Here is a 24,914-nt window from a genome sequence, read left to right on the forward strand (position 1 = left end):
TTAACTATTTACTAACTACCTAGTTAAAATAAATACAAACTTACCTGTGAAATAAAACCTAAGCTGCCTTACACTAAATCCTAACATTACAAATGAAAAAAAAAACTACCATTACAAAAATTAAAAAAACACAAAAAATACAACAAAAAAACCTACCATTACAAAAAATAAACAAAATTAGGCCCTTAAAAGTGCATTTTGTAGGGCATTCCCCTTTAAGAAATCAGCTCTTTTTCTACAAAAGAAAAACATACACCCCCTAACAGTATACAATTAGGTTTTATTTTATTTTTAGTTTGTGGGTTTTGGGGGTGGCGGTTTGTATACTGTTAGAGGGTGTATGTTTTTCTTTTTTAGAAAAAGAGATGATTTCTTTAGGGCAATGCCCTACAAAAGGTCCTTTTAAGGGCCCTTGGAAGTTTATTATATAGATTATGTTTTTTTATTTTGGGGTGGGTTTCTTTAAACGGGGTATTAGAATAGGAATCATTTTTATTGTTTTGGATAATTTCGTTTGTAATTTTTTGTAATGGTAGTATTTTTTATTTTTTTGTAAATTTAGTGTTTTTTTATTTTTTGTAATGGTAGGTTTTTTATTTTGTAATGTTAGGTTTTAGTGTAAGGCAGCTTAGGTTTTATTTCAGAGGTATGTTTGTATTTATGTTAACTAGGTAGTTAGTAAATAGTTAATAACTATTTACTAACTAGTCTACCTAGTTAAAGGGACATGAAACCCAACATTTTTCTTTCATGATTTAGGTAGAACTTACACTTTTAAACAACTTTCCAGTTTACTTCTATTACAAAATTTCCTTCATTCTCTTGGTATCCTTTGTTGAAGGAGTAGCAATGCACTTCTGCTTTCTAATTGAGCACATGGTTGAGCCAATGACAATCGGTATATATATATGCAGCCACCAATAAGCAGCTAGAACCTAGTTTCTTTGCTGCTCCTGAGCTTACCTAGATAAACCTTTCAGCAAAGAATAAAAAGATAACATTAAATAAAATAAGTAAATTGGAAAGTTGTTTAAAACTGTATGCTCTGTCTAAATCATGAAAATCTAATTATTACTTTACTGTCCTTTTAAAATAAATGCATACTTACCTGTGAAATAAAAAAAAAAACCTATTAGTTATATTGTAGCTAGCTTAGGTTTTATTTCACAGGTAAGTATGTATTTAGTTTTAAATTGTTATTATTTAGTTAATAATTGTAACTTTAATTAAGCTCTATTTTAATTATGCTAAAGTTAGGGGGTGTTAGGTTTAGGGTTACGGTTAGGGTTAGGTTTAGGGTTACAGTTAGGGTTAGGTTTAGGGGTTAATAGTTTAATATAGGTTGTTGCGATGTGGGGGGCTGGCAGTTTAGGGGTTAATAGGTTTATTTAGTGGTAGTGATGTTGGAGGCCAGAGGTATAGGGTTTAATAACTTTATTTAGTGGCAGCGATGTAGGGGAGCGGCGGAATAGGGGTTAATATCTTTATTATAGTGTGGGCAATGTTGGGGTGAGGGGAAATAGGGGTTAATAACTTTAGTATAGTAGCGGCGATATCGGGAGTGGCAGATTAGGGGTTAATAGATTTATTTTGGTGGCGGCGATATCGGAAGCGGCAGATTAGGGGTTAATAACATTATGTAGGTGTTGGCAATGTTGGTGGCAGCAGCTTAGGGGTGTTTGGACGTGGGGTTTATGTTATGGTGTTAGGTTTAAACGTAACATTTTTTTCCCATAGACATCAATGGGGGTGCATTACGGAGCTTTTCATTCCGCAATCGCAGGTGTTAGTTTTTTTCTAACACTCTCTCCCCATTGATGTCTATGGGGAAAGTGTGCATGAGCAAGTCAAAGCAGCGCTTGTATTTTGTGCGGTATGGAGCTCAGCGCAACCATATAGCACACACAAGCCGGCTTTTCTAAAACTTGTAATGGCAGCGTTGTGGAGAGTGAAATAACTTTTGTTGCATTTGTTAAATACCCTCTATAATGCAAAACATGTAATCTAACATCAGACTCCAGATTTGCAAAGACATTTTACAAACCTCACACCTAGCATCAGACTCCAGATTTGCAAAGACATTTTACAAACCCCACACCTAACATCAGACTCCAGATTTGCAAAGACATTTTACAAGGCAATTCACCTGACTGGTCTGTCTCCAATCAAGATACTGAGTGCAATTATTTCTTATTTCTCTTGGGCTATTATAGAATTATTTTTAAATCTCATTGTAATATACCAATCTTTTTTCAACAATCTTTGGCCTATATTTGGAGTTTGGCGGTAGCCGTGAAAACCAGCGTTAGAGGCTCCTAACGCTGGTTTTAGGCTACCGCCGGTATTTGGGGTCAGTCAAAAAAGGGTCTAACGCTCACTTTTCAGCCGCGACTTTTCCATACCGCAGATCCCCTTACGTCAATTGCGTATCCTATCTTTTCAATGGGATCTTTCTAACTCCGGTATTTAGAGTCGTGGCTGAAGTGAGCGCTAGAAATCTAACAACAAAACTCCAGCCGCAGAAAAAAGTCAGTAGTTAAAAGCTTTCTGGGCTAACGCTGGTTCATAAAGCTCTTAACTACTGTGCCCTAAAGTACACTAACACCCATAAACTACCTATGTACCCCTAAACCGAGGTCCCCCCACATCGCCGACACTTGATTAAATTTTTTTAACCCCTAATCTGCCAACCGCCACCTACGTTATCCTTATGTACCCCTAATCTGCTGCCCCTAACACCGCCGACCCCTATATTATATTTATTAACCCCTAATCTGCCCCCCACAACGTCGCCGCCAGCTACCTACACTTATTAACCCCTAATCTGCCGTCCGCACGCCGCCGCCAGCTACATTATAGCTATGTACCCCTAATCTGCTGCCCTAACATCGCCGACCCCTATATTATATTTATTAACCCCTAACCTGCCCCCCACAACGTCGCCGCCACTTACCTACAATAATTAACCCCTAATCTGCCGACCGCAAAGAGCCGCAACCTACATTATAGCTATGTACCCCTAATCTGCTGCCCCTAACACCGCCGACCCCTATATTATATTTATTAACCCCTAATCTGCCCTCCCTAACATTGCCGACACCTAACTTCAATTATTAACCCCTAATCTGCCGACCGAATCTCGCCGCTATTCTAATAAATGTATTAACCCCTAAAGCTAAGTCTAACCCTAACACTAACACCCCCTAAATTAAATATAATTTAAATCTAACAAAATAAATTAACTCTTATTAAATAAATTATTCCTATTTAAAGCTAAATACTTACCTGTTTAATAAATCCTAATATAGCTACAATATAAATTATAATTATATTGTAGCTATTTTAGGATTAATATTTATTTTACAGGTAACTTTGTATTTATTTTAACCAGGTACAATAGCTATTAAATAGTTAAGAACTATTTAATAGCTAAAATAGTTAAAATAATTACAAAATTACCTATAAAACAAAATCCTAACCTAAGTTACAATTAAACCTAACACTACACTATCAATAAATTAATTAAATACAATACCTACAATTACCTACAATTAAACCTAACACTACACTATCAATAAATTAATTAAATACAATACCTACAAATAACTACAATGAAATAAACTAACTAAAGTACAAAAAATAAAAAAGAACTAAGTTACAAAAAATAAAAAAATATTTACAAACATAAGAAAAATATTACAACAATGTTAAACTAATTACACCTACTCTAAGCCCCCTAATAAAATAACAAAGCCCCCCAAAATAAAAAATGCCCTAACCTATTCTAAATTACAAAAGTTCAAAGCTCTTTTACCTTACCAGCCCTGAACAGGGCCCTTTGCGGGGCATGCCCCAAAGAATTCAGCTCTTTTGCCTGTAAAAAAAAACATACACTACCCCCCCCCCAACATTACAACCCACCACCCACATACCCCTAATCTAACCCAAACTCCCCTTAAATAAACCTAACACTAAGCCCCTGAAGATCTTCCTACCTTATCTTCACCTCACCGGGTATCACTGATCGGTCCTGGCTCCAAAATCTTCATCTAAGCCCAAGCGGGGGCTAGACATCCATCATCCGACGGCTGAAGAAGTCCAGAAGAGGCTCCAAAGTCTTCATCCTATCCGGGAAGAAGAGTAGATCCGGACCGTCAACCATCATCTTCCAAGCGGCATCTTCTATCTTCATCCGATGAGGACCGGCTCCATCTTGAAGACCTCCACCGTGGACCCATTTTCATCCTCCGACGTCCAACTGAAGAATGACGGTTCCTTTAAGGGACATCATCCAAGATGGCGTCCCTCGAATTCCGATTGGCTGATAGGATTCTATCAGCCAATCGGAATTAAGGTAGGAAAATTCTGATTGGCTGATGGAATCAGCCAATCAGAATCAAGTTCAATCCGATTGGCTGATCCGATCAGCCAATCAGATTGAGCTCGCATTCTATTGGCTGATCGGAAGAGCCAATAGAATGCGAGCTCAATCTGATTGGCTGATTGGATCAGCCAATCGGATTGAACTTGATTCTGATTGGCTGATTCCATCAGCCAATCAGAATTTTCCTACCTTAATTCCGATTGGCTGATAGAATCCTATCAGCCAATCGGAATTCGAGGGACGCCATCTTGGATGACGTCCCTTAAAGGAACCGTCATTCTTCAGTTGGACGTCGGAGGATGAAGATGGGTCCGCGGTGGAGGTCTTCAAGATGGAGCCGGTCCTCATCGGATGAAGATAGAAGATGCCGCTTGGAAGATGATGGTTGCCGGTTCGGATCTACTCTTCTTCCCGGATAGGATGAAGACTTTGGAGCCTCTTCTGGACTTCTTCAGCCGTCGGATGATGGATGTCTAGCCCCCGCTTGGGCTTAGATGAAGATTTTGGAGCCAGGACCGGTCGGTGATACCCGGTGAGTTGAAGATAAGGTAGGAAGATCTTCAGGGGCTTAGTGTTAGGTTTATTTAAGGGGGGTTTGGGTTAGATTAGGGGTATGTGGGTGGTGGGTTGTAATGTTGGGGGGGGTAGTGTATGTTTTTTTTTACAGGCAAAAGAGCTGAATTCTTTGGGGCATGCCCCGCAAAGGGCCCTGTTCAGGGCTGGTAAGGTAAAAGAGCTTTGAACTTTTGTAATTTAGAATAGGGTAGGGCATTTTTTATTTTGGGGGGCTTTGTTATTTTATTAGGGGGCTTAGAGTAGGTGTAATTAGTTTAAAATTGTTGTAATATTTTTCTTATGTTTGTAAATATTTTTTTTATTTTTTGTAACAGTTCTCTTTTATTTTTTGTACTTTAGTTAGTTTATTTCATTGTAGTTATTTGTAGGTATTGTATTTAATTAATTTATTGATAGTGTAGTGTTAGGTTTAATTGTAGGTAATTGTAGGTATTGTATTTAATTAATTTATTGATAGTGTAGTGTTAGGTTTAATTGTAACTTAGGTTAGGATTTATTTTACAGGTAATTTTGTAATTATTTTAACTATTTTAGCTATTAAATAGTTCTTAACTATTTAATAGCTATTGTACCTGGTTAAAATAAAAACAAAGTTACCTGTAAAATAAATATTAATCCTAAAATAGCTATAATATAATTATAATTTATATTGTAGCTATATTAGGATTTATTTTACAGGTAAGTATTTAGCTTTAAATAGGAATAATTTATTTAATAAGAGTTAATTTATTTCGTTAGATTTAAATTATATTTAATTTAGGGGGTGTTAGTGTTAGGGTTAGACTTAGCTTTAGGGGTTAATACATTTATTAGAATAGCGGTGAGCTCCAGTCGGCAGATTAGGGGTTAATGTTTGAAGTTAGGTGTCGGCGATGTTAGGGAGGGCAGATTAGGGGTTAATACTATTTATTATAGGGTTAATGAGGCGGATTAGGGGTTAATAACTTTATTATAATAGCGGTGCGGTCCGCTCGGCAGATTAGGGGTTAATAAGTGTAGGCAGGTGGAGGCGACGTTGTGGGGGGCAGATTAGGGGTTAATAAATATAATATAGGGGTCGGCGGTGTTAGGGGCAGCAGATTAGGGGTACATAGGGATAATGTAAGTAGCGTTGGTTTACGGAGCGGCAGATTAGGGGTTAATAATAATATGCAGGGGGCAGCGATAGCGGGGGCGGCAGATTAGGGGTTAATAAGTGTAAGGTTAGGGGTGTTTAGACTCGGGGTACATGTTAGAGTGTTAGGTGCAGACGTAGGAAGTGTTTCCCCATAGCAAACAATGGGGCTGCGTTAGGAGCTGAACGCGGCTTTTTTGCAGTTGTTAGGTTTTTTTTCAGCTCAAACAGCCCCATTGTTTCCTATGGGGGAATCGTGCACGAGCACGTTTTTGAGGCTGGCCGCGTCCGTAAGCAACTATCGAGAGTTGTAGTTGCGTTAAATATGCTCTACGCTCCTTTTTTGGAGCCTAACGCAGCCATTCTGTGAACTCTCAATACCAGAGTTATTTTAAAGGTGCAGCCAGAAAAAAGCCAGCGTTAGCTACGCGGGTCGTTACCGACAAAACTCTAAATCTAGCCGTTTGTTACCAAACTTTTTCTCCCCCTCTGCTGTGTCTCAAACCCTCCTCCCATGTTTACCCTCTCTCTTTCCACAGCCTCACACCTAACATCAGACTCCAGATGTGCAAACACTAGCCCTCCAATCCTTTCCCACCACCCCGCACAATATTGTTTACCTTAACATATACACACACCTTTTATGTGCAGCTGTCACTAATAATCCAGGATAGAGAAACCACTTCAGACTCACAGCCTTTTCTTCTGAAATTTTACCACATTCTTTTATACTTTTCCAAACCTCACTTGCTCAGTCACCACACACTCCCCCCCCCATGTCATCACTCACTATCAGTTCACTCTGCCTTATATCAGACATATTTCCTTTCTCCCTTACCTTCTGTGTCAATTCCCTCTCCTTTAGATTGTAAGCTTGAGGGCCTTTCTACCTGCAGGCCACTTTGTGTTTAAAGTGAACTACTACTGATTGTGCTCAAGGGCAGGGCATTCCTCTCCTTTTGTATAACTGAATTATTGCACCTACAACTGTTATTTACCCCTACTGTACTTGTTTGTGTATTACTGTATCCCTGTAATGTTTTTTTATTCTTTGTATAGCGCTGCGTAATCTGCTGGCGCTTTATAAATAAATGATAATAATAAGGTGATCTTTAATTTAGCCCCTAATTTGTGCTAGAAGGATAAGGGATTCCAAAATTCAAATAATGAGTCATTTGTTCCCCTAAGATGCAGCTGATCACCATAAAAAATGGTGATCACCTGTCCCACTAGAAACCAGGTCATTTATAATGCAGGGGGATTTGTGCTATTATAAATCCCCAATATCTATCTCATTTAATTTGAAGTATTCAAGACCCCTAATATGAAAATTAAATTTCAGGTGAATGCCTCCCTCAAGCACATACATGTGCAATTCTGGTAAAGGCGAGGAGTTTTTTTAAAGTCCATCTGCCCCAATAAAAAACAGATGAATATTATACCCCAGTTTGGAAATAGGGGAGTCGCATATTTCAAATGTCAGGTCCCATACACTTTTCATTTAGTAGCTGTTGCCATAAAAATAGCAATAAAAAAAAATAAGAATACAAATAAATGGAAAAATTGTGTACTGTGTAATATTTTGTGAAACATTGTGGGCCAGATTAATAGTGGCATGCTATATAGCTCTTTCGTTCGAGCATATAGTTATCTTAAATTGCATTATTGAAATATTACAAAAAAATAGTTTCAAAACTTAATAATTATTAAAAATGATTATATTTTTTTATACTTAATAATAATAATAATAATAATATATATATGTGTATATATATATATATATATATATACATATACATATATATATATATATATATATATATATATTATATGGAGTATTTAGCATTTTTTACAGTATGTATAATAATTTTTAATAATTATTAATTTAAAAAATATATATTTTACATGTAATAGTTATTTTATTGAAAATCTTCATACATTAAATTTTTTTGACACAATAAATGAAATTGAATATCATGTTTTCTGTTATAAAAAGATTCTCAATTTTACAATTTTCAAATAAACTTAAACAATGAAACCTATACAATAAAGTGTCTCATTTAATTAGTTGAAGTGTGTACAAGAACAAATTGGGTATGTGCTATCCTTATCAAACAAATATGTTGTCTTGTTTGAATGTGTGTCCATTCTGTTCCGTGATTTTTTAAAAGTTGTTATCTCGTTAATATCTAGGTAGGGTGACATATTAAGCCTGATGAAAGTGAGTATTTAGTCTAAATATGTTTAGCCTTAGAGCATTGTTTCAGATATTGTTCCCAAAGGGCTTGTGATTCAATAAAAGAATCTCTTGTGTCCGATCTATATGATTTATATTCTTCTAGTTCTATTAAGTCTGTGACCTTGTATCTCCACATGGTCAGCTTTGGAGCTGTGAATGATTTCCAATTCTTGGCAATAAGGACTTTTGTGCTGTTTGCCATTATTTTAAAAAAGGGTTTATAGCTTTTGGAGGGGAGTTTAATATGTTTATTAAGTAGCCAGACTAGAGGGTCTAGGGGAATAGTAATCTGGAAGATTTCTTCAACCTCACTAATCATATCCCTCCAGTATTGGTTTATCTGGGAACACCACCACCACCACATGTGTCCCATCTCCAGCATCGGTTACATGATGTAGGGTATAATTTGTGCAATCTCCTAGGGGTAAGGTACCAGTTGTGAAGGATTTTGTAATTTAATTCTAATATAGAGGCAGAGGAAGAGGATGATTTGGTATTTCCAAATATGTTGATAGCTGTTTAGAGGAGTATAATGAACCCCAATTCTCTCTCCCAAGACTCTATGGCATATGGTAAGTTGCCTGGTGGTGGGTTTGTTAATATCTTGTGAATCTTTGATAGTGTATGTTTAATGGGAGAATTTGAGGTGTATCATTTTTCAAAATTAGTAGGAGGTCGGATCGTGTGGTTACTATGTTTATGTGTTGTTAGGTAGTGATGTTTTCTTCTATATGTGAACCAGTTGTGAGCCCAGGCAAAGCCTGTCTCCTGAAGTTTTGTTTGCGAGTATATGGATTCGCCATTTGTTAGTTGGTGGATAGCTGTATCTTTGATCAAAGTGTTTGGATCTATACATATCCCTAGGTAAGTGAAAATTAGTTGTTGTGTATTAGGGATGTTAGTGGGGATGGTCTTGAAGAGATAAACAGATTTCTTCTATTTACTATTCCCCACTGTTAGGTTGTTTCTTCAGTAATGGGGTTGGAAATACGTTTGTTCATTTGAATAAAGTATGGGTGCCAGCACAGAGTTGTTACATTTACCACTGGATTTAAAATGTCCTCTAGTCCGATCCAACGTTTCTGGGCTTTATGAATTCTTCAATCCTGAATGCGTTGGAGGAATATGGCTGTTCTGTAAGATTCTATATCAGGGAAACCAAATCCTCCTTGTTTTTTAGAACGCATCATGATATGTCTGTTTATTCTGGGGTGTTTTCCCTTCCATGTAAATGAGCTGAATAGTTGTTGGACCTGTGTTATGTATCTGGGTGGGAGGGGAATAGGAAGTGTTTGTAGAATATAAAGGAATTTGGGAAAAGCGCTCATTTTGATGGTGTTTATCCGGCCCATCTATGTAAGATTCTTGCCGTTCCAGGAGGACAGGTCATGTGTTAAAGCTATATTTATCGGAATGTAGTTTAATTTATACACCTTTTCAAGATCCTCTGCTAAGAAAATTCCTAGGCATTTTAATGAGTTCTTGCACCATCTAAATGGGCAGTTGTTTTAAATCTGGTTTTCTATATGCGGTGTGAGTGAGATTTCAAGAATCTCAGATTTTGTTTGCTTAATCAAGGAATTTGTGAGTTTATTAAATTAATCCAGTTCATTTAGTAGGAGGGGGGTGATTTCTCAGGGCTGGTAATAGTAAAAAAAGTCATCAGCAAACATGGATAACTTTTTAATATTCCCTGTTGCTGATTACTATGCCCGATATTTCTTGTTTTTTACTGATTTTAGTAGCTAGTGTTTCTAGTAAACAGACGAATAGCAAGGGCGATAAGGGGCAGCCCTGTCTAGTGCTATTATTAATATTAAAGGGGGGGATAAAATGCCATCGAGGGAAATACGGGCACTAGGGGAGTCGTATAATGCAAAGATTCTATGTAATATGATATTTCCTATACCGAATATCTAAAGTGTTGCTTTTAGGAAGGACCAGCTAACCCGGTCTAATGCTTTTTCAGCATCTGTAAAAAGCCACACCGTCTGCATTCTCTGTTCAGTATTGTCTTTTGCTTCTCTATTAGGGACAAAGCCCACTTGGTCCTGATGGATTATTTGTGGTAGAATTAAATTAAGTCTATTTGCTATCATTTTCGCAAATATCTTAACGTCCGAGTTCAACAATGAAATCGGACGATAGTTAGGGATTTGATCTGTAGATTTATTTAGCTTGGGAATGAGTGTTATGTGTGCTTAAAGGGCAGAGGGAGGGAAGGATTTATTATTGTCTATGTCCTGAAAATAGGTTAGCAGATGGGGGGCTAGGATGTTAAGAAATTTGGAGTAGTATGCGTTTCTGAAGCCATCTGGCCCTGGAGCTTTACCTAAGGGGAAAGATAAAATTGCATTTTGGATTTCCTTTAGGGTAAAGGGGAGTCCAATTTGTTTTTTTGTTCAGTGGAAATGGATGGGAGATTTAATTGGGAGAGGAAATTGGAAGTATCGGTCGGTCTAGAGGATGGATAATTTCGACTTAAGTTATATAACTGTTCGTAATACAATTTAAATTTGTCTGCTATCTCTCTGGAGGAAAATCCATCTTTTACCCCCATTGTCCTTAATAGTCATAATATAACGTTTATTAGTTTTCTGTTTTAGTTGCCTGGCTAGCATTTTGCCCTGCTTGTTAGCACCTTCATAATATATTTTATTAAGGAATAGGGCTTTGTGTTTTGCTTCTGTTCCTTGGTATAAATTTAATTGGTTCCTTATATGTTCTATGTTTTCCATCAAGGAGTGATTTTTGGGATGCTGTTTATGTATTTCTTGAAGTTTATTTAGGTCTTCCAATAATGTTTTTAGATATGTGTTATGTTGTTTATTTTTGGTTGCTTTTAAGGCTATAAGTTCCCCCCTTATCACACATTTGCGGGCCTCCTAAATGTGGTGTGGTTTTACTTCTTGTGTGGTATTATGTCTGAAATATTCTTCAATGGACTTTGTGAGTTGGGAGCAAATTAGTGGGTCTTTTAGTAGTGTTTCATCTAGTTTCCATATTCTATCTTGAATTTGTGAGGTGGGCCATTTGAGGGTGCAGCTAAACATTGCATGATCTGACCAAATAAGTGGTGTCACACTGCGCCGCTCTAGCTGTTGCTAGGGACGCGGCGCCTGCTGTTCTGCTCGCGGGTAGAGTTGGTTCCTGTGTATGTGTGGTGGTGACGTCATTGCCGCATGCTACCTTCACTCTGAAGCCGGTCAGGATCTCCTGTGGCACAAATCCTGCACCTATGTAAGTTGCTCACTTTCTACCTATCATTGCCCAAGTATAGGTGTTACTTAGTGTGCTCGTGGGTGTGATTGTTATTGTATTCTAGATTGCCATACTGTTATTGAACTCTGTCTGTCTGACCACTCTGCTTGCTTAACCCCTAAAGTACTGAATTGCCATACTGTTATTGAACTATGCCTGTCTGACTACTCTGCTTGCATAACCCTAAAATGCTGGATTGCCATACAATTGCTGAACTCTGCCTGTTTGACCACTGTGTCTGTTTAACCCTTAAACCATTGAATTGCTATACTGTTACCAAACTCTGTCTGCCTGACCAGTCTATTGGTTTATTCCTGAATTGTAATTATTTCATTCCTGCCTGTTTCCGGTCCTACTATTGGTTTATCCTTGAACTGTCATACCGCTCGATTCCCTGCCTGTTGCCGCCAAAGTCTACCCTGCCTATTGTGAGTACCGCTTACCTCATTTTGCAAACTTTCTCTGCTCTGGGATATTACCTATCATTCTAGCCTGACGCCGGGATAAGAAGACTACTGGCCAAGTTTGTTGTGATAGTGGAATATCCCATGAGCATTATAAGTGAAGAAATATTTCTGGCTTGGACCAGTGCTAAACTAGTGACGTCTATAAATAAATAATCTATCCTTGTATATGTTTGGTGGGGGTGGGAATAAAAGGTATAGAGGCCAATAGAGACCAATACACTCGCCTGACATCGCCTAACATTGCTGCTGCGGACCTGAATACCTTCTCCATATTTAACAAAAAAGCTGTCAAAAAGCCACGCACCAAGTACGGGGCGATGACCAGCGGACTGTTGTTAACTAACAGTCATCAATCTCGCTGCTCTTCGGCTTTTTCCCAGCTTTATTTGTATACTGTCAATAAACAACGCCACTATACTAAACTGTTTAACCCCTATACCACCGCTCCCGGCCCCCGCCGCAACTAAATAAAGTTATTAACCCCTAAACCGCCACTCCCAGAGCCCACCGCCACTCTAATAAAGTTATTAACCCCTATTCTTCTGCTCCCAGAGCCCACCGCCACCTACATTATACTTATTAACCCATAATCTGCTGCCCCCTACACCGCCGCCACCTACATTATGTTATTAACCCCTAATCTGCTGCCCCCTACACTGCCGCCACCTACATTATGTTATTAACCCCTATCCCGCCACTCCTGGAGCCCACCGCAACTAAATAAAGTTATTAACCCCTAAACCGCCAGCCCCCCACATCGCCATAAACTAAATTAACCTATTAACCCCTTAACCTAACAACCCGCTAACTTTATATTAAATATTAAATCATCCATATCTTATAATAAATTTAAACTTACCTTTAAAATTACATTAAACTATATTAAATTAATAATTAACCTACCCTAACTTTTATACTAAAATTACATCAAACTACAAATTAAATTAACTATATTATATATTTAAACACCTAACCCTACTCAAATAATTTAAATCTACACTAAACAATTACTAAGTTACAAAAAACTAACAACTAAGTTACAAAAAATAACAAACACTAAGTTACACAAAAAAATAAACACTAAGTTACAAAAATAAAAAAGAAATTATCAAAGATTTAAACTAATTACACCTAATCTAAGGGCCCTATGAAAATAAAAAAGCCCCCCCAAAATAAAAAAACCCTAACCTACAATAAACTACAAATAGCCCTTAAAAGGGCCTTTTGCGGGGCATTGCCCCAAATAAATCAGCTCTTTAACCTGTAAATAAAAAATACAAATACCCCCCAACAGTAAAACCCACCACCCACACAACCAACCCCCCAAATAAAAGCCTAACTAAAAAAACCTAAGCTCCCCATTGCCCTGAAAAGGGCATTTGGATGGGCATTGTCCTTAAAAGGGCATTTAGCTCTATTGCAGCCCAAGCCCTAATTTAAAACTAAAACCCACCAATAAACCCTTAAAAAATCCTAACACTAACACCCGAAGATCGACTTACAGTTTTGAAGTTCCGACATCCATCCTCCAAGAAGCCAGCAGAAGTCTTCATCCAAGAGGCCGAAGTCTTCATCCAAGCCCGCAGAACTCTTCACCCAGACGGCATCTTCTATCTTCAATCATCCGGCGCGGAGCAGCTCCATCTTCCAGACATCCGACGCGGAGCATCCTCTTCCATCGACGTCTTTTTTGGAATGAATGTTCCTTTAAATGACGTCATCCAAGATGGGGTCCCTTAGATTCTGATTGGCTGATAGAATTCTATCAGCCAATCGGAATTAAGGTTGAAAAAATCCTATTGGCTGTTGCAATCAGCCAATAGGATTGAGCTTTCATCCTATTGGCTGATACAATCAGCCAATAGGATTGAGCTCGCATTCTATTGGCTGATTGGATCAGCAAATAGGATGAAAGCTTTTTGTAACTTTTTTGTAATTTTTTAGTGTAGATTTAAATTATTTGAGTAGGGTTAGGTGTTTAAATATATAATATAGTTAATTTAATTTGTAGTTTAATGTAATTTTAGTATAAAAATTAGAGTAGATTAATTATTAATTTAATATAGTTTAATGTAATTTTATTATAAAAGTTAAGGTAGGTTAATTATTAGTTTAATATAGTTTAATGTAATTTTAGTATAATAGTTAGGGAAGATTAATTAATAGTTTATAATAGTTTAATTTAAATATAAAAGTAAGTTTAAATTTATTATAAGATAGGGATTAGTTAAACTTTAATATAAAGTTAGCGGGTTGTTAGGTTTAGAAGTTAATAGGTTCATTTAGTTTATGGCAATCTGGGGGGCTGGTGGTTTAGGGGTTAATAACTTTATTTAGTTGCGGTGGGCTCCAGGAGCAGCGGGATAGGGGTTAATAACATAATTAGGTGGCGGCGGTGTAGGGGGCAGCAGATTAGGGGTTAATAAGTATAATGTAGGTGGCAGCGGTGGCAGGGCGGTAAATTAGGGGTTAATAAGTATAATGTAGGTAGCAGCGGCGTAGGGGGTGGCAGATTAGGGGTGTTTAGACTCGGAGTACATGTTAGGGTGTTAGGTGTAAACATAACTTTTATTCTCCCATAGGAATCAATGGGATATCGGGCAGCAGAGAACATGAGCTTTCGCTGCTTTCAGACTCCCATTGATTCCTATGGCATGTGCCGCCTCCAGGGCAGCGGATTGAAAGCCAGGTACATTGGGCTGGAATAGTGGTGAGCGTACCTGGTAGTTATTTGATAACTAGCAAAAGTAGTCATATAGTGCCCAATTTGCATTCGGAACATCTGTAGTGACGTAAGCATCGATCTGTGTCGGATTGAGAACGGCGGATCGTATGTTAAGTCACAAATTTCAACTTTTGATGGTCTGTAGGCTTTGATAACTATGGGGAATCAGGCTCTCCACAATTACGCTGCGGAATTCCAGCGTATTTGCGGTTGACGGCCTGATAAATAGGCCTCATAGTCTTTTGTGGAGGGGTGGAATAATCTCCAAGCGTCATGAACAGCCAAGCTGGATAGGGTGTTTTTTATCTTTTTTAGTTTCTTTTGTGAGGTTGATGAGGACCCGGTGGAGGAATCTAATTTAGGGTCTAAAGCTAAATTGAAGTCCCCCCGACTATCAGACTCCCTTATATGTAATATTTTAATAACGCATTCTAAGATTAGTAACTCTTCATGTGTGCTAACCCAAAACCTCATTAGACCTAAATCACAAAACACAAATCATGTTACGTATATTTTACATTTCTATGATCTTTACATATTTTTTTATTATTATTATTATTATTAAAGTGAATGTAAATTTTGATGCTAAAGTGCCCGGTTTTTAAAAATTTGATTAAAAGCAGGGACACCATAATTCTTCAAAATTTACATTTCACTTGTGCTGTGAAAAAAACTTACCTTTTAATCTTGACAGCAGCTCCAGCTTCCTCCACCCATCGCAAAGCCTCTTCCTGGGTCTAAAATGATGAATCTGGCTTCCTCCAATCACAGCATTGAATCAAACACTGATTCCCCCGGGGGGAAGTCGTGATTGGAGGATGACCTACACATGATCTCTGACATCATAAATTGCTTGCAACGACCGGAGGAAGCTGGAGCTGCTGTCAAGTTTAAAAGGTAAGTATTTCTTCACAACGAGTGAAATGTAAATTTTGATGAATTAAAGTGCCCCTGTTTTTAATCAAATTTTTTAAAACTGGGTACTTTAGCATCAAAATTTACATTCACTTTAAATAAATATTTTTACATATAGTATATGTGATTCTGTTAATGTATATACTGTATATAGAAATATATATTTACAATAAAAATTACATTATTATTATCATTTATTTATGTATCATTTATTTGTATAGTGCCGCAAACTTCCGTAGCACTGGGTACAATTATAGGGGTATACAATGACAAGGATTTGCGATAAAATACAAAACATAACACAACTAAATAAATCTAGTACAGGAGGAAGAGGGCCCTGCTCCAGAGAGCTGACAGTCTACAGGTTTAGGGTGCAGAGACATAAGGTTGGGGTAGCTTGTCACATCGGTTGTAGTTGCAGCTGTGATTCAGGCAGTTCAAGAATTATTTTGGTTAGGATGAGAAATGGAGGAGAGATGGTAAGCCTCGCTGAATAGGTATGTTTTCAAGAAGCGTCTGAAGCTATACAAGGTTTGAGACAGTCTTATGGAGCGGGGTAGAGAGTTCCAGAATACAGGAGCAGCACGTGAGAAGTCTTGGAGACGAGAGTGGGATGTATAGATAACAGGAGTGGAAAGACGTAGGTCAGAGGTTGAACGAAGAGGACAGGATGGGGAATATTTCTAGATGAGAGAGGAAATATAGGGCTTGTTTCCATTGAACCGTAATTAGGTTTGCTAATTAGCTATGCTGTTGGAAGCAATATCTTTCACCGACTGCTTCCAACAGCCCGTTATACCTCAATTTTGGCAACTGGACTTCTGCCAAAAAAATTTTGTGTCCCATACAAAGTATCAGAAGTCGCTAATCTATAAATAATACCAGGTTTCCAATGATCGCTCAAACTGTTAATACACTTTAGAAGGCTGCCAATACATTGAGAAAACTTACACCCAGCTCAACTAGGTGTAAAAGAGGAAAAAGGAACTTTTTGAGACCTATTTCCGATTGAAATCTAACCCGCCTCCCAAAAATAAACCCGACACGTCAAAACCAAGCTATCCGCCATCCTCCCACATTGCAACTTATAATAAATGTATTAACCACTAAACCCCCAACCCCCCACATTGTAACTAACATTACAAGTTGTGCCCTAAACAGGGTGCGTAAATAACGCAAAAAAAATAGCGTTATCACACTCTCCATAGCGCTGCCATTACAAGTTACAGAAAATATAAACAAGAAGAGGACGCCTCATAGCATAATTCTGTTTGACAAGTGGAAATGTGCTTTAAGAAATGCGCTTACCGGATGAAGTGGCACTGTACTTTGACCAGTGCAAAAAAGCAGGCTAGCACTTAACAGTGGCAAGTACACTGGACCCGGCTCTGCTTGTGGTAATCCACAGAGCCGAATCCAGTTTACTAGCCACTGTTAAGTGCTAGCCTGCTTTTTTGCACTGGTCAAAGTACAGTGCCACTTCATCCGGTAAGCGCATATCTTAACATCACATTTCCACTTGTCAAACAGAATTATGCTATGAGGCGTCCTCTTCTTGTTTATATCTTCTAACAGTTAACTCTACACTCCAGGATCAAGAGGAGCAGCCTTTTTTCTGACATTTACTACAAACATTACCGTCTTACGGTCAGAAACATTTACTAACAGATTTCAGTCCGGTTTAATCTATGAACTGAATGGACTTTGTATCTTATTGTCTAGCGCGCCTTTCTTCCCCTCCTGGGATTCTATTTTAAGTTATAGAAAAACCTTCTTGTGCTGTGCGTTATGGTGCATTAAGCAAATTAAGGCCATTTCCCATGCTTTCTTACGTTTAAGGCCAAAAAACTCCGACCCACCTCTGGAATGGTTAGCAATAAGTTTTACATAAAAGATTTCAAGTATAATTCAAACAAACTTTAATGACAAGAAGGCCAACAAATTATACGCTTGGAAAGATAGATCAAGGTAGACTTAATGGGTTTTAAACATAATCTCGTGTTTACAAGAACTTTCGGCAACCTCACAAACGTCTATGAATTTAGCCTATTCTATTGCTCCTTCATGTGCTACAGTCTCAAGGAAGATAACGTTTTCCAAGACATTCTTTTAATATAAAGTGCTGTTCATCACAGAGGTTTGTAATCATAAACATCTTTTCATTTTTCTCTTTCCAGCCTGGGCCTTAGCAGACCATTTATGTTGCAAAAAGCAGGCTATTAAAATACACTGGATCACAACCACACTGCTGAAATACAGACATATAGCAGAGTAGAGATATTTTTATTCATTCATCAGTTACCTCCATATATAGTCTTAAAGGGCCATAATACCCACATGTTTAAACACTTGACAGTGATGCAGTATAGCTGTAAAAAGCTGACTAGAAAATATCACCTGAACATCTCTATGTAAAAAAGAAAGATATTTTACCTCAAAAGTTTCTCAGTAGCCACATCCCATTGTAAAGGACTTCTAAGCAACAAATCGGTATGTCTGTCCTGGGAAAGCTGAAAGGATGAACCTTGTGCGCTCTCATCTTATTTCCCTATTCAGTGTAAGGAAGTTTACAATGAAATCTCATGAGAGTTAAGTGAAATCTCATGAGATCACAGTAAAAGAGTTCATGACCTCAGCACTGTTGATGCTGATTGGCTGCTGTTAATTTCTTCATTTTTTTTTTTTTTTTTTTTTTTTTTTTATGTGCAGCTGGCCTGCACCTGAGTATAACTTTTTACACAGAACTTACTCTGCTGAGCTGAGGAGATTTTGAGGTAAAATATCTTCCTTTTTTTACATAGAGATGCTCAGGTGATATTTTTCTGTCAGCTTTTTACAGTTATACTGCATCAGTTTCAAGTGATTTAGCATATGAGTATTATGTCCCTTTAAAAAAACAAACAATTTCTCATAAAGACTCCTTTTATCATATGCCAATTGGATAAGGTTTCACTCTCATTGTGGCCAACAGGCAACATCCACTGCCCCCATTAATGTTTGTACAAGCTAGATTGGATAGGGATGATTTAAATCTTCCACTCTTTAGGTGGTGGAGAGGCTAAGTAGCTGCGGCCTTAAAGGGACATTAAAAACTAAATAAATGATAGACTGATGCAATAAAAGAGAAGATTAGTCTGAGCATAAAATGTAGATGTGTTTTTTAAAGTTTCATTAGTTGTTTAAATAGTAACAAAATAAGTGTAAGGTTATTGGACTCAATTTATCAAGTGTCAAGTGGACATGATTCACTATAGAGAATCATGTCAGCTCTACATTGCTAAATGCAGACAGCATACACTGTCCGCATTTATCATTGCACAAGTATTTCATCAGAAATGCTTGTGCAATGCTGCCCCCTGCTCACTAGTGGCCAATCAGCCGCTAGCAGGGGCTATCAATCATAATTGTGATGAGAGCAGGATGTGATGTCACTAATTTGGGGGCGGGGCTTAGGTCCGGTAGTCTGTGTCGTAGTTAGTTAGTACAATCAACCTGAATAGATGTATGTTTCCATGCTCTGTAATAAAATAGAGTTGTACCATCATTGCTGTGTCCTGCATGTGTCCTGCATCTCATGACATGGTGTCAGAAGTTCTGGCCTGCGCTTCTGTTCCTTATCGATGACGATGTCAAAGTTTACCCCACCTGAGCCTTTTGACTTCTCTCAGCCTGTAGCTTGGCCCACATAGCGTCAGCGTTTTCAGCGCTTCAGGATTGCTTCCAAGCTGGACAAGGAGAGTGGTGAAGTAAAAGTTAATTCTTTTTTATACTCTATGGGGAAAGATGTGGAGCCTGTGTTCAATGCTTTTACTTTCCAAGAAGGGGAAGAATTTAACTTTGATATAGTTATGGATAAACTCAGTGCCCACTTTGTGCCCAAAAGAAATGTGATTCATGAGAGAGCTTGTTTTCTCAAACGTAATCAGCGTGTGGGAGAATCTGGGGAGTCATTTGTGCGCAGCTTGTATGAACAGGCTGAATTCTGTGAGTTTGGTGTTGCTAAAGAAGAGCAAATCAGAGACAGAATAGTTATTGGAATTGCAGATGCTGAAGTCTCCCTGAAGCTGCAGTTAGAGCCTGATTTAACGTTAGACGGGGCTATTAGGATGGCCCGCCAGAGTGAACTGGTGAAAAAGCAAAGTGCTGATCTGAGGTCTGAGAGTATTGTGGATGAAGTGCAACAGTCCAGGAAAACTGCTAGTGAAAGGCACAGTGTGAGCGGTAGATCTAAAATAATGGATAGACCTAGAAGTGGATGGGCGCAGCATGCCTGATGCACACGGTGCTACCGTGCCCATGATCAGAGTGTTATATGCCCGGCCAGAGATAAAAGATGCAGAAAATGTAACAGGATGGGCCATTTTGAAGTGGTGTGTAAAACTGAATACATTAAGGAGATGCAGGTGGACAGTGACCAAGAGGGTCAGGAAGTGTCTTTTGTGGGGTCTGTTGTGGAACGGCCAAGCTCAGAGGAAGATTGGAAGGTTACTTTTACTGTAATGGGAGACAAAGTTGATTTTAAGATTGACACAGGAGCAGATATCACTGTAATGTCTTTTGCTGCATTTATGAAACTGCCTCGACAGCCCCAGCTGGCGAAGGTTACTACAAATGTCCATAGTCCCGGTGGCCGCATTGATTGTGCAGGGAAATTTCTTGTCAGCTGTAAGTATAAGCAAAGAAAATTCACCATGTGGGTGCATGTGATTCGAGGCCAGTGTGTTAGCAATTTATTTAGCAGAAAAACAGCCTGTGATTTGGGCCTCATGGCCAGAGTAAATGGGATCTCCGAAGATATGTTTGGCGAATTGTGCCTACTGAATTGCAAGCCAGTTCGTATAGCACTTAAAAGTGACGCAGTCCCATACAGTATTTATACTCCCCATAGAATTTCGTTCCCGCTCATGCCTCAAGTGGAGAAGGAGCTTATGCGCATGAAGTCTATGGGGGTTATTGAAGAGGTTGTTGAAGCAACTGACTGGTGTGCCCCCATTGTTCCGGTTGCAAAGAAAAATGGAAAGGTGCACATCTGTGTGGACCTGAAAAGGTTGAATGAGGCATTGAAGAGAGAGAGATTTGTGCTGCCGACATTAGAAGACATAGCTCCAAAGTTGGCTGGGGTGAAGTTCTTTTCTACATTAGACGCTTCTAGCGGCTTTTGGCAGATCCCCCTGGATCCAAAGTGCCGCAAACTGACTACCTTTATCACACCGGTAGGTTGGTTTTGCTTCTGCAGACTCCCCTTCGGGATATCATCTGCCCCAGAAATTTTTCAAAGGGAAATGAGTTTTCTCCTAAGTGACCACGTGGGCATGGCAGTCATCATGGACGACATTCTGGTGTATGGGTCTACAGCGGAGGAACATGATCAGCGTTTAAGTTGTGTGCTGCAGGCTATCAAAGAGTCTGGGCTTAAGTTAAATAAAGAGAAATGCCATTTTAGGAAAACTGAATTATGTTACTTTGGGCATATCATCAATGGGGATCAAGCATCAAGCCAGACCCCGAGAAAATTTGTGCTATTGAACAGATGAAAAGTCCTTCGGCCTTGTAAATTATGTGGGCAAGTTTCTTCCAGATTTATCAACAGTTCTACACCCTATCACAGAGTTGCTAAAGAAGGACGTTGCCTGGGTCTGGGAACCTTCACAAGAAAAAGCTTTTATGCAGGCCAAGTCCCTGCTGGGGTCTGCCCCGGGGCTGGAGTTCTACGACCCTTCCAAAAAGACTGTGGTTAGTGCTGATGCAAGCAGTTATGGGTTGGGGGCTGCTCTCCTGCAGTTAAATGAAAAAATAAACTACAGCCCATCGCCTACTGTTCCCGCACACTGATGGCTGCTGAGTCAAAATACGCTCAAATTGAGAGAGTGCCTGGCTGCAGTTTGGGCCTGTGAGCGCTTTCAGTGTTATCTAGTGGGTTTGGAGAAATTTAGTCTGGAGACTGACCACAAACCGCTAGTCCCTCTAATCAACTCTTATGATATCGACAAAACACCCTTAAGATGCCAGAGACTTTTAATGAGACTGCTCAGGTTCAATGTTCAGGCAGTGCATGTCCCGGGGAAACAACTGGTTGTGGCGGATACACTATCCAGGCTCCCGCTGGCTGCTGCTGAAGAATCCTCTACTGAATCTGATGTGAAAGTGGAGGAGATAAAGAAAGAGACATATTTGGGCACAGATCTGCAAGAGGTTATAAAGTACATAAAAGAAGGCTGGCCCGAGAGCCGGGCAGCCTAGATGTCTTTAAGTTCTTACCAGCCAGAGAGGTCGCAGCTCACGGAGCTGGAGGGGTTGGTGCTGTTCCAAGACTGCATCATAATTCCTGTCAGCATGAGGAAGGAGATGTTAAACAGGATTCATTATGGCCACTTAGGCATTACAAAGTGCAGAGAAAGGGCAGATACAGCTGTGTGGTGGCCTGGGATCAGCTCAGACATTGCAAATCACGTGTCTAAATGAGCCTTTTGCCGGGAACGCCGGCCTACTCAGAGAAGGGAGCCCTTGATTTCTACTCCGCTGCCTGCGGGGCCGTGGCAGAAAATAGCTGCTGATTTGTGTGAACTGCACGGGAAAAAGTTCCTTGTTGTGATCAACTACTATTCCAGGTATTTGGAAATTGCACCTCTGAATGATATCACAAGTCAAGCCATTATCATTCGTCTGAAGAGCTTGTTCGCCCGGTGGGGCATTCCTATAGAGCTGGTGAGTGATAATGGTATGCAGTTCACTTCTACAGAGTTCAGTGCTTTCAGCAGGGAATATGACTTTGTACATTCCACGTCAAGTCCACATTATCCGCAGGCCAACGGAATGGCAGAAAGGGCAGTTCAAACAACAAAATTAATTCTAAAGCAATCTGAGTCGTACCTAGCCTTCTTGTCATACAGGGCGACGCCCATTCAAGCCACCGGGTTTAGCCCGGCACAGCTGATGCTAGGACGCCAGATTCGCACCACTTTACCCTCAGTGGGTGTCTTCAAGCCACCTGGCCCTGTTCCTCGGGACGAAGTCCTTAGGAGGGATGAAGAGGCCAAAAAGGGTTATCGTTTCTTCTACGACAGGAGACATTCTGTCAGGCCCTTACATGAACTGAATGCGGGGCAAAGTGTCAGAATTAAACTGGATGATGAGAAGAAATGGAAGACGCCTGCTACGGTAATTGGACGCTCTCCAGAACCAAGGTCTTATACAGTCCTTACTGATGGAGGGACGGTTACACGCCGTAACCGAAGACATCTTCAGCCTGTACCTGAGAGCCTGGAACTGGATGCCTCAGTACCACCGCCAGTGGGATCCCCTGTTCTAAGAGAGGTGCCTTCCCCTCAGCAAGATCACAGCGGGGATATATCTTTGCCTCCAGCGGACTCTTATTCACCATCTTCTGTATCTGAGGACAGTTCATGCAAAGTTACATCAATCGGAAGAATGGTGAAACTTCTGGCCCAATATAGGGACTGACTTTAGCTAGAACAGTGTACGGAAGTATGGGTAGAATAATCCCATGGTCACTGTCGACTAGGGTAGTCTACCCCGATGTCCAAGTCAGGATGTAATTTATGTGTTTATATTTTCTGAATCTATTTGTTTATATATTGTTTGAAAAAAAAATGTTGTTGTATACTCTGTTCGTATACCTTGTTATTTGTTATATTCAAATGTATGCTTCGCCTTTGAAAAAGGGGAGAGCAGGATGTGATGTCACTAGTTTGGGGGCGGGGCTTAGGTCCGGTAGTCTGTGTTGTAGTTAGTTAGTACAATCAACCTGAATAGATGTATGTTTCCATGCTCTGTAATAAAATAGAGTTGTACCATCATTGCTGTGTCCTGCATGTGTCCTGCATCTCATGACAATAATGATCATATCGGATTGGGATGATTTCAATCCGCAACCTTTTTGCTTTAACTTTAGTTTCAGGTGAGCCTGAAATGATTGGCCTTCAAAGCAGTATTCACTGCTTGATAAATGATGCTCTTAGTGTCTATAAAGCAATGGAGCTGCCATATTGTAACTTAGGTTACATTCTCTAAATAGGTCACTAGAGTGTGAAGCCATTGGCTGTGTGGAATTCAACAGTGTTCTGCACTTCCATTTCTAACAGGAACTGAAATGCTCACAATGTCAAAATGGAATTACAGGAAAAGGGGATTTATCATTTTATTTTACCATCTCAAAGTGTTTAATGTCCCTTTTAGACTGCAGCTACTTAACTAGCATTTCATGCTTGCTCTAAGCTGCATCTGTAGCTTAATAAATGGGGCCCATAGGTCCACAAAGTAGATAACTCATATGGTTCTATATTTTTAGAAATCAGCAAACTCATTTTGACTGATAAATTCTTGCTTCTCTTAAATATTTTCTAGATCCTCCAAAACTCACAAATTGAAAGTCTAAGCACATTCAAATGCCACTACACTGCTATTACACTCATAGCTCTGCAGTCATAGCTCATAAAGAAAAGTTTAATAATCCTCAGTTTCGGTAATTTCTAACTACTGTCCTACTTATAAACACTATAGCACTCATGGCCAGTCTCTTTGGGGGATATCTATCAAGCCGTCAACTTTGTTGCATTCAACGGCACCAATACGCTAGCCTAACATTGCCTAACATCGCGGCCGCTGACCTGAATGCGATCTCCATATTTATAAAAAAAAGCCGGCAAAAAGCCATGCACCAAGTATGGGGTGATGAGCATCGGACTGTTATTAACTAGCAGTCATCGATCTCGCTGCTATTTGGATTTTTACCAACTTTATATATAACCTGTCACTAAACGCTGCCACTATACTAAAATGTTTAACCCCTATCCCGCCACTCCCGGACCCCGCCGCAACTAAATAAAAGTATTAACCCCTATCCCGCCTGTGACGAACCAAGGTTATCCAACCCTGTGCCAGTCACTTGTTTGGCACAGAAAGAGTTATCAGACCCCTTCTACTCTCACTAATATGTCCCAATCTAGCCACACCTGACAAGCTTGTGATTTAGTTCAGTGGGTGCAATGGTTATCAACACTCTCTAGTCTGTACTAGACTTAAAAGAAATGCCCCAAACTCCCCTTTAATGCCACCCACACCAAACTAACTATAATATCTAGCTCAAAAACTGCCACGACTTATGATTTATTAAAGGGAAAATCCTAAGGAAAAACACAGACTTACACATTAACTCTCTGAATACAATCTAGCAGAAAATCACCTAAATTATATAGTTCTAATATTCCAGTCTC

The sequence above is a fragment of the Bombina bombina genome, chromosome 1, assembly GCF_027579735.1.
Source record: "Bombina bombina isolate aBomBom1 chromosome 1, aBomBom1.pri, whole genome shotgun sequence".
NCBI classification, from domain to species: Eukaryota; Metazoa; Chordata; class Amphibia; order Anura; family Bombinatoridae; genus Bombina; species Bombina bombina.